The sequence below is a fragment of the Syngnathus scovelli genome, chromosome 15, assembly GCF_024217435.2.
Source record: "Syngnathus scovelli strain Florida chromosome 15, RoL_Ssco_1.2, whole genome shotgun sequence".
NCBI lineage: Eukaryota > Metazoa > Chordata > Actinopteri > Syngnathiformes > Syngnathidae > Syngnathus > Syngnathus scovelli.
The window spans coordinates 12,310,314-12,320,085 of NC_090861.1; the positions used below are offsets into that span (position 1 = coordinate 12,310,314).

The 9,772-nt window shown below is 47.9% G+C and overlaps 1 pseudogene; it reads right to left on the reverse strand.

The window, feature by feature from the left end:
• Positions 1 to 1,695: 1,695 nt before the first annotated feature.
• On the reverse strand, positions 1,696 to 1,903 carry LOC125982840 (U2 spliceosomal RNA; annotated as a pseudogene).
• Positions 1,904 to 9,772: the final 7,869 nt, after the last annotated feature.

Sequence of the window (9,772 nt, forward strand, 5' to 3'; positions counted from 1 at the left end):
GCCTTCCGAATGCCGCCGATCACGGTACGGACTTTGTGAGTGGCCGCCGATCGCGGTACAGACTTCCGGAGTCGCCGCCAATTGCCGTACGGACTTCCTGAGTTGCCGCCGATCGCGGCACAGACTTCCCAAGTCGCCGCCCTAGTGCGGTTGTGTTTCCCCGAGTTTCCGCGGAGTGCGGTTCTGTTTCCCCAAGTCGCCGCCCGTGTGCGGTTGTGTTCCCCAAGTCGCTGCCTGAGCGCGGTTCTGTTCCCCGAAGTCGCCGCCCGAGTGCGGTTCTGTTCCCCAAGTCACCGCCAGAGTGCGGCTCTGTCCCCTAGGTCACCGCCAGAGTGCGGCTCTGTCCCCTAGGGCGCCGCCGGAGTGCGGTTCTGTCCCCTAAGTCACCGCCAGAGTGCGGCTCTGTCCCCTAAGTCACCGCCAGAGTGCGGCTCTGTCCCCTAGGGCGCCGCCGGAGTGCGGTTCTGTCCCCTAGGTCACCGCCAGAGTGCGGATCTGTCCCCGAAGTCGCCGCCAGAGTGCGGATCTGTCCCCGCAGTCGCCGCCCGAGTGCGGATCTGTCCCCGCAGTCGCCGCCCGAGTGCGGTTCTGTCCCCCAGGTCGCCGCCCGAGTGCGGTTCGGTTCCCCAAGTCGCCGCCCGAGTGCGGTTCGGTTCCCCAAGTCGCCGCCCGAGTGCGGTTCGGTTCCCCAAGTCGCCGCCCGAGTGCGGTGCGGTTCGGTTCCCCAAGTCGCCGCCCGAGTGCGGTGCGGTTCGGTTCCCCAAGTCGCCGCCCGAGTGCGGTTCGGTTCCCCAAGTCGCCGCCCGAGTGCGGTTCGGTTCCCCAAGTCGCCGCCCGAGTGCGGTTCGGTTCCCCAAGTCGCCGCCCGAGTGCGGTGCGGTTCGGTTCCCCAAGTCGCCGCCCGAGTGCGGTGCGGTTCGGTTCCCCAAGTCGCCGCCCGAGTGCGGTTCGGTTCCCCAAGTCACCGCCCGAGTGCGGTGCGGTTCGGTTCCCCAAGTCGCCGCCCGAGTGCGGTGCGGTTCCCCAAGTCGCCGCCCGAGTGCGGTGAGGTTTGGCTCCCCTAGTTTTTTTTTTTTTTTTTTTGGGACGTCGGGAGACGTCCCTTGTGGGGGGGGGTTCTGTCACGTCTCGCCCTGCTCCACTATGTGTCTGTCTTGGTTTCTGTCTGTGTGCTCGCCCCTCCCCTCCTGTGTGCCCATGATCAGTGTGATTGTTCCCACCTGCCTCTCGTTACCTGTCGTGTATAAAAGTCCTGTCTGCCCCTCTCTCCCTGTCGGATCATTGGTTTTGGTCATTGGTTTTGGTCATTGGTTTTGGTTCCTGTCGTTCGGTGTGTCGTCCTGTCTTGGTGCCGTCATGTCCTGCTGTCTTCTTGTTCCACGTCCCGGTCAGTCAGTCAAGTTATTGTTTAAGTCATGTCAGTTTACCGAGTCTGGATTTTGAGTTGCTTCAATAAACCCTGGTCCAAGCTGCACTTGGTCGTCCTGCTCCATGCTCCACCACCCGACCGTGACAGTATGAGCCCATCCAGAATCGTGTCATTGCTTGGCTTTTCGATGCATTTGGTGTAACGAGCGCGCTTCGCAGGTGCAGGGCAACATATCTGCTTCCGAGGAAGAGTTTTAAGTTCGGGACTCCTTCTCCTCTGTTTTTTTTTTCTTTTTCTTCATGGTGTCCCTCTTCAGTCCCTCTGACTTGGATTTCCAGGTGAAGTAAAAAATGGCTCGGTCCAATTCTAAAAGCAACTTACTTGCTGGGATGAAAACAGAACTGATTAGTAAAAGCAAGGGTAAAATCACCACTTTTATGGTTAAAATTCTCTCTTCTACGGTCAGCTCTCTTAATCCCCCAAACCCAAGAACAGATACTACACTTGATCTTAGCCAAAAGGCAGAGAAGCGATGGAGTATGCGAGTGAGGGACTCGCTTACAGGCTTCCCCGTCTACCCATTCTCACCAACGGTTTGTTAGAATAGGCCTCTTTGGCACATGTGATTAGCTAGGGAGCTTGAGCTATGCCATTATATCGCTGTAACACTTCTCTTGCTTTATTAGCTTTCTCTACTCTATGAAACCCTTTGCACATATGTAGAAGTCGCTCTCGGTTAAGATGACAAGGTCACACATTATCACACAGGCTAGGCAGTCGCCTCCTTGCAGGAAGGCGGCCAGAGTAGTATAAGAGCAGGAACCTTGGCGCTGGGAGAGGAACCTTCTTCTGCATCTCGCAGAAAGGGCTCCACAGCTGTGCAGCAATCATTTTGGCATACATTAAATAGTTAAACTGTGAAGGCTTTCTCTTGGTAATTACTGTTAGCATATCGAGCATTAAAGATAAAGAACTGGGAACAAACCTAACAGGTTACAGTACGGAACAGAGTGCTGCTCTAATGGGCACTAAAAAATCGGCAAACTTGTCTGATGACTTATTTGTTCACTCTTCTTCATCCGCAGTAATGCATGTAGTAGTTCACGAGGCATATATGTGTCCCCTTTGACCAGTCTCTATCCAAATACACAGTGAGGTAGCCCGCCATTTCTGCCAGCGTATTGGCGCCAAACATTCCTCTTCAGCCTGGAATCGGACTCGTCTTTGCGTCGCGGGTGCTTTGTCGCCGGTCTGACTGATTCTGGTACTAGTGCTGTGTTGCATTGGTGTGTGCATGAGGAGGCGGAGCTTCGCTACCGCCAGCTGATGCAAGAATATCAAGCGCTGCAACGAGCCTACGCGCTTCTCGCCCAGACCAGCGGAGGGGACTACGACGCCGAGAAGGAGATCAAGGTGGCGCCCCTTCCCGCAACCCCCGGCCGGGTCGCAGCCTCCCCGTTCTCACCCAGCCTCGGGTGTTCTCTGGTCTGAAAGGAGGAGGAGGAGCCTCCCTCCTCCTCCTTTCAGACCAGAGAAAAGCTGATGGTAGAAATGGGTCACTATCAAAGCAGAGTAGCAGATCTGGAGTCAGCGCTGAAGCAACAAGGACAGGTAAGCTCATCAATGAGCACACCTTTTTCTCAGACAAAATAGCTACATTCTTCAGTCACTCATTCGTCTGGCATTACTGGACCAACCCCCCCCTGAACGTGGCTGGGAAAATGCGGAGAAAAGCAAATGTCATTTTCCAGTCAACCAAAGAATTTGTGGATGAAAATGACACAACATTCCAAAGCTGTCCACGCGTTTGTCTCTTCTAGAAAGTCAAGTGGGTGGAGGAGAAGCAGCTGCTGCGTCAGAGCAATCAGCAGTTGGCCGAAAAGGTGACGGAAAGAAAGGCGCTGGGCGGAGTCGCTTGGCGTCACACCCGTCGGGAAGCCCCGCAGATGAGGTCTGACTGTCTTTTCAGGTCAGGCGGATGGAGGCGGAAGAAGCGCGTCTGAAAGAGCACATCCAGACCAAAACTAACTGCTTGAGTTCCGCATCCTGGAGCTGGAGGTGGGAAGACTCGCACAAGCGTGTTGAGGCCAGAGATGTGACAGACGGACGGACGGACGGATGCATGCCTCTGCCTTTCAGGAGAGGGAGTGGCGCTCCCCCGTCTTGAAGTTTCTGCAAGTCCGTTTCCCAGACGGCCTCAGCCCTTTGCAGATCTACTGCGAGGCCGAGGGCGTGAGCGTACGTAAGGCGTCCCTCGCAACCCTAACCTTAACCCGAGGTCCCAGAACACCTTACATTGCTCCTTGCGCCTTTCCCCCGGACATCGTCATCAGTGATCTGATGAAGAAGCTGGACATCCTGGGCGATAACGCCGTAAGTGTATGTCGAACTCCTTATGTTCGCACTCCACGAGACTCGGCGGCTCAAATGTGACTTTTGGAAGGCTTTGCGCTGAAAGAAGCTTGTTGACGCTGTGCCTTTGGGCTCTTGCAGAATCTCACCAACGAGGAGCAGGTGGTCGTGATTCACGCCAGGACCCTTCTCACCCTAGCCGAGAAGGTAACGCGCACGTCCACGCACGCTCTCGCATTCTGCTTATGTGACAGCAGCCTTTCCTCAGTGGTTAGAATACATCAAAGTGACCAAGTCAGCACTTCAACAGAAGATGTTGGACATTGAAAGTGAGAAGGTAGACAGACACGCGACATCAGCCAAGGGGAACTCCGGCAATGTGCCCCAACAATTCTGACCTTGAGCTGTGCTAGGATATGTTCTGTAAGCAGAAGGGCTACCTGGATGAAGAGTTGGACTTCAGGAAGCGTTCCATGAACCAGGCTCATAAGGTAAGCCGCCCTCAAATCTCCCGCCGGACCACTGATGGACGAGGATTGCGGCCCAGAGGATCCTGGAGCTGGAGGCCATGTTGTACGAGGCGCTACCGCAGCGGGACTGCCCCGCCACGGACGGCGAAAAAGCCAGCCACGCTGGCGTGAATGACGTGCTGACGGCGGATCAGAGAGAAGAGCTTAGGAGCGCCGTGGACCAATGGAAGCGAGCCCTGATGTGTGAGTTGAGGGAGCGCGACACTTGCATCCTCCAAGAGAGAATGGATCTGCTGCACAGCGCGCAACAGGTAAGGGCCCAAAGCCAGCCCGGCACTTACTTGCACGCTTACTGGCTTTTGAAGGCCACTTTCCATTTGTCCGTCCTAGAGGAACAAAGAGCTGAAAGAATTCATCGAAGCTCAGAAGAGACAAATCAAACAATTGGAGGAGAAGTTTCTGTTTCTCTTTCTATCCTTCTCCTTGGCCTTCATTCTGTGGCCCTAACACCAGCTGGTGACGTGATGCTTTGGACATCCTTCCGTCTCAGATGCCCAAAACTACTCTTTGCAACATCTGCGGCAATACGGTGTCTTTTCAAAGGTGCAAATAAATCCAGCGTGGGCGGAACACGCACGTCTTCGGTTTTTCCCGCTTTGTTTGTGTGACAGCTGTTGTGAAAATTTTATACAAATAAAGTTGTATAGTACACGTTTGGCCAAGCCGCAATTCCCGAACCGCATGCGGCTCTTTTATGTTCATATCTACATTTGTGTGTGTGTGTGTGTGTGTGTGGGGGGGGGTTGTGCGTGTTGGCTTCACTTGAGTTCAATTTGGTATTTTGGTCAAAAGCGCATGTGGTGAAATTCCACAAAGTAGGATGGGCAAACACAATCCAGTAAACTATTAGTGTCAATTGGGCTCTCGAAATGGCAGGGAATAGATGCACAGCAAAACGGAAATATGTAGATGAACACAGGACGTTTTTATCAGAGTGGGAAAGTTTCTATTTTTTGTTGACCGTGATGGCAAACCATTCTGCCTTATATGTCAGACCTCAGCGCATTTCAAAGATTCATATCTTCAGCGCCATGCACTTCAGCTCACTCCATGGCTAACATTGATCAGGCGTCGAACCCGCAACATCATGCTTAAGAGGTGGACATGCTAACCAGTGCGCCATTATGTCAACGCATAATAACTGTAAGTCTACTGATCAAAACAGCGGTTACTATATGACGTCGCTACGTCGTGGTCAAGTGACGCAGACAAGACATCAATGGACGGACCGTCCTCCGAAATTAGAATCCGTGGGCAGAGTTAACTTTTTTAAAAGGGAGTGGGCAGAAGAAATATTTAATTTATTTAAAACTATTTTGAGTGCACACCATCATGCCAATGCATAACAACTGTAAATCTACTAAACAAAACAGCGGTTGCTATATGACATCTGCCACGTTGTGGTCACGTGACAGACGTGACGTCGATGGGCGAAACTTCCGCCGGAATTCAAATCCGCGGGGAGAGTTAACTTGTTTAAAAGGGAGTGGGCAGAAGAATTATTTAATTTATTTAAATCTATTTGGAGTGTGCGCCATTATGTCAATGCATAACAACTGTAAGTCTCCTAAACAAAACAGCGGTTGCTATATGACGTCTGCCACGTCGTGGTCACGTGACGTCGTCGCCTACTTTGCATCCCACCGATCACAGGACCCCTCGGCTGCATAACCATGCCCCCTTCCCAACCAATCGGATTTGCTATACGCGAAAACGACGCCAATGGGCGGGACTTCCGCCAAAATTTAAATCCGTGGGCGTGGCTCGCAACAGGAAGTAGCAAAATGGCGATGTTGACAAAGACACAGCGGATGGTAACATACGACTAACGAGAGAAATATTTTTATTTTCTGCTTGCAACTGGACCGTCCAGAGCGTACACGGTAAGTACAACTCATCGTTTTTACAAAGAAGTACTTTTGTTGCCCTGAAAAGCGAGTGAGTGTGGCGTTTGGGGGGAACGTCGAATTTCGACGATTATTTCGACTGGTCAACGGTTGTAAATGATTGCGTTGATTAAAAACTTTATTTAACTCTAATCTTAACTTTGCCGTTTCAGATATGCGTGTATTACACCGCGGAAATTACGTCAATAGGCTGAACTGTCGCCAAAATTCAAATCTGTGGGCGCAATGGCCTTGAGCGAGACAACGGATAAAAACACGACGACTATCAACAGAAATATCTTTTTTTTCTGCTTGCAAGTGGACCGTCTAGAGCGTACACGGTAAGTACAACTCATTGTGTTTAAAAAGATTTACGTTTGTGTAGTTTGCATTGCGTTACATCTGTGAATGTTGGTTGAGGCTAAATGTTAATGTTTAATTTCCTTCCTTTAGGTTCCACGGTGTTTGTTGGCTGTAAGTTTTCCACTGCAAGAAGAGGCTCGTATCATTGACCAGGAGCGAGCTACAAGTATCATTGACCAGGAGCGAGCTACAATGGTGAGTAGCCATAACATTTATGTTAAACACTTCCTATTTCATGTCTAACAGTACTTGATTTAACAAATAACCATAAATAAATACAGTGTGGGCACTGAAGTTAACATATGTGATTATACTGCCTAATCTGTCACCGAGTATATTGTTGCAAAGTAATATAAGATCCAAAGTTGTAATTCAGAATAGTTTTCAAAAGAAGGCCATTAGAATTATATACAAGTCTGATTACCCTGAACATAATAGCAAGCTATTAATTAAATCACAAATTCTTCAATTCAAAGATTTGGTAGATTATCAGACAAATAATGTCTAACAGTAATTGTTAGAAAAATTGTATATATATGTTATCATGCGTTCTCTAATGAGTACTTATTCACAATATTACTGTTCAGTATGCTTGCTGCTTTGCCTTGCTTATTCTTATCTTGTACAACAGAACAGAAGGATTACGGCTGGGTCAGGGGCGAGATGACGGTTGTGTCAAACAAGATGCTGCTGACAGCTCAGCGTCCACCAGAACAGATCGTGAAAACAACATGTCAAACAATGCGTCATGAACCCTCTGATCTTCCTTAAAGAACGTCACTTTCTCCTTTTATCTCTCGGAATATCGCTTAAACTGTTTTGCTGATATAGCCATATCTGCACGCAACACTTTGTGCGTTACTTTTTGTTTATTTTCTTACGAGACGAAGCCACAATCTCTCCCCCCCCCCCTTAAGGGCTAATCGTCTCACACTGTGGGTAGGGCATTCCAAATAAAAAGAGCGAGGAGTGTAAAACAGATTTTTAGTGTAGTCGGATTGCTGTAAGTCTGAATGCACTCCTCGCGAGAAAAGACTCAATATTCTGCCTCACTGGTTTTGTCTGCTGATCCTTTTGCTTATTTTGAACCTAACTGATTTTTGGGGGCTCGTTCCGGGGTCTCAATAGACCTATTTCGGGATTCCAGCTGACTTTTCGACCCAGGACAAGTCCTTGGCCAAGGCATATAGAGGAAACCCTTTTCACGGGGCTGACTCGATCAGTTAGCTGGACGCCGGAGTGGTTGACGAGATCATCCGAGGAGAAGGCCCAGCAGACTGTGAGTACGAATATTGATTCTGTTGAAAGTAATGAAAGTGCAGTGACAAGAGGTCACTTAAAACCTTGACAATTCTAGACCCTATCAAGTGCAATTAGAAACAGTAAATTCCGCTGGGATGATGGAGTCCCCTGACTGATAAGTCAGTTAAATTCCATGGGAGAGCGGACCCATCTGTTTTCTAAAGAAGTACAGGTAATTTTGAGCAGTTAAATTCCGCTGAGGTGTCGTGGGGCCTCCTAACTTAGCCTTCCTAATGTGTTAGCTTTCTGCTGCCATCTGTGCTGTTTTTCTTAACTCTTGTTTAGCTGGTTTGGCTTCTTTATCCATGACAGATAGGTTTTATATCTACTTTAAGAATAAGGCAAAAATAAGTTTTTTATTACACAATAGGAAGGTTAAAGAGTTTGTTAAAATCCACGGGAGGGCGGGCTCCCCTGCTTGCCTGTGAGATGATAAGAGTGTGCATTGTGTGTGTGTGTGTATGGTTTGACTGAGAGTGATCTCATGTGAGCTCTCCTTTATATAAAACAGGATTGTAGACAGTGGCTTTGTGTGGAAGCAGAGGAAAGGAGACTTACCACTGAATATTTTACCACTGTCCTGTGAATTAGATTGGCTTTAGGACACTGTAGGTGCCATTCGAATTGCCAACTCCGAAATTTAGAGAAATAAACCATGGGAAAATCAAATAGCAAACAAAAGCCGCTACCCCGACATGAATTAAAATGCAAGGGGTCGACACCGAAAATATAAAATATCTTGACAAATGAATATTTATTTATTTGATTTAACACATCACGATAAGTAGATTGAGTGTGGGCACTCTCAAGTTAACATATGTGATTATACTGCCTAATCTGTTACAGAGTATGTTGTTGCCAAGTAATGTAGAATAGATCCAAAGTAGTAATCCAGAATAGTTTTGAAAAGGCCATTAGAATAATAAACAAATCTGATTACCTTGAACATAATAATAAGCTAAGTGTTTAATATGTCCTGTTAGAGATTTGCTCACTCCAACTTATTTTGCAAGAACCACACGGGAGACAAGTAAGTCCTTTTGGACACCTGCAGGTGGAGAGTCCATTCGTCGCTGTGCGTGCAGCGATGATCGAAATGGAGGTCTGACTCAGGCCTCGTGCAGGAGCATTTTTATTGAGAGAAACAGAGTGGGGGTTGAGAGTGGGGGTCAGAGTAGACAAATGGCCGAAGCCCCTGGCTGATCAAAGCACAGCAGGGGGTCCTTCACGATGTTGTGTGAACAAAACAACTTTGATTGCTTCCTCTGCAGCTAGTCAATCAGTTCAAAAGATCTTAGCACTTTGTTCTACTACTTTTGTTAAGACAGGACAGGCGAGTTTAATTATTACAGGTTACATTCCAACATAATCATAGGATCAAGATAACCTGGAAAACCCTAACATGTCCTATGAAGTCAAAATTGGGCACCATCATGTGGTGAAATTTGGAATTGCATCACATCCAATTTTGCCTGGGAACAAACAGATTAAATAAATCTTAGTTTTGAATAAGCCACTCCTTCTCAAACAAGTAAACTCTGCCCATTTTGCGCAGTAGATGTTCTGTTAATATCTAGTATTTATACAAAGTCATAATTTAAATTGCTTTCAACCTTCATTCATCGGTCCAACCAACATTACTCGCTCTTATTACCAACTTGTTTCGTTTTAACTAAGCGTTTAATACTTCCTATCAGGTCTCAAGTCAAGATTTGGCAAAATACAATTTCAGCAAATCCAATTTTGCCAGGGAACAAAAATAGATTAAATAAACTAAATAAGTCTTCTTCCGATTAAATAAATCAGAAAAGTCTGTCTTGTAACCAGTCCTCTTCAAACAAGTAAAGTCTGCCCATTTTGTGCCGTAGATTTTGTGTCTATGCCTAGTATTTATACAAAATCATAATTTAAACGACTTCTTTCCTTCATTCACTTTGGAAATTTGGAATTGCAGCAAATCGAATTTTGCC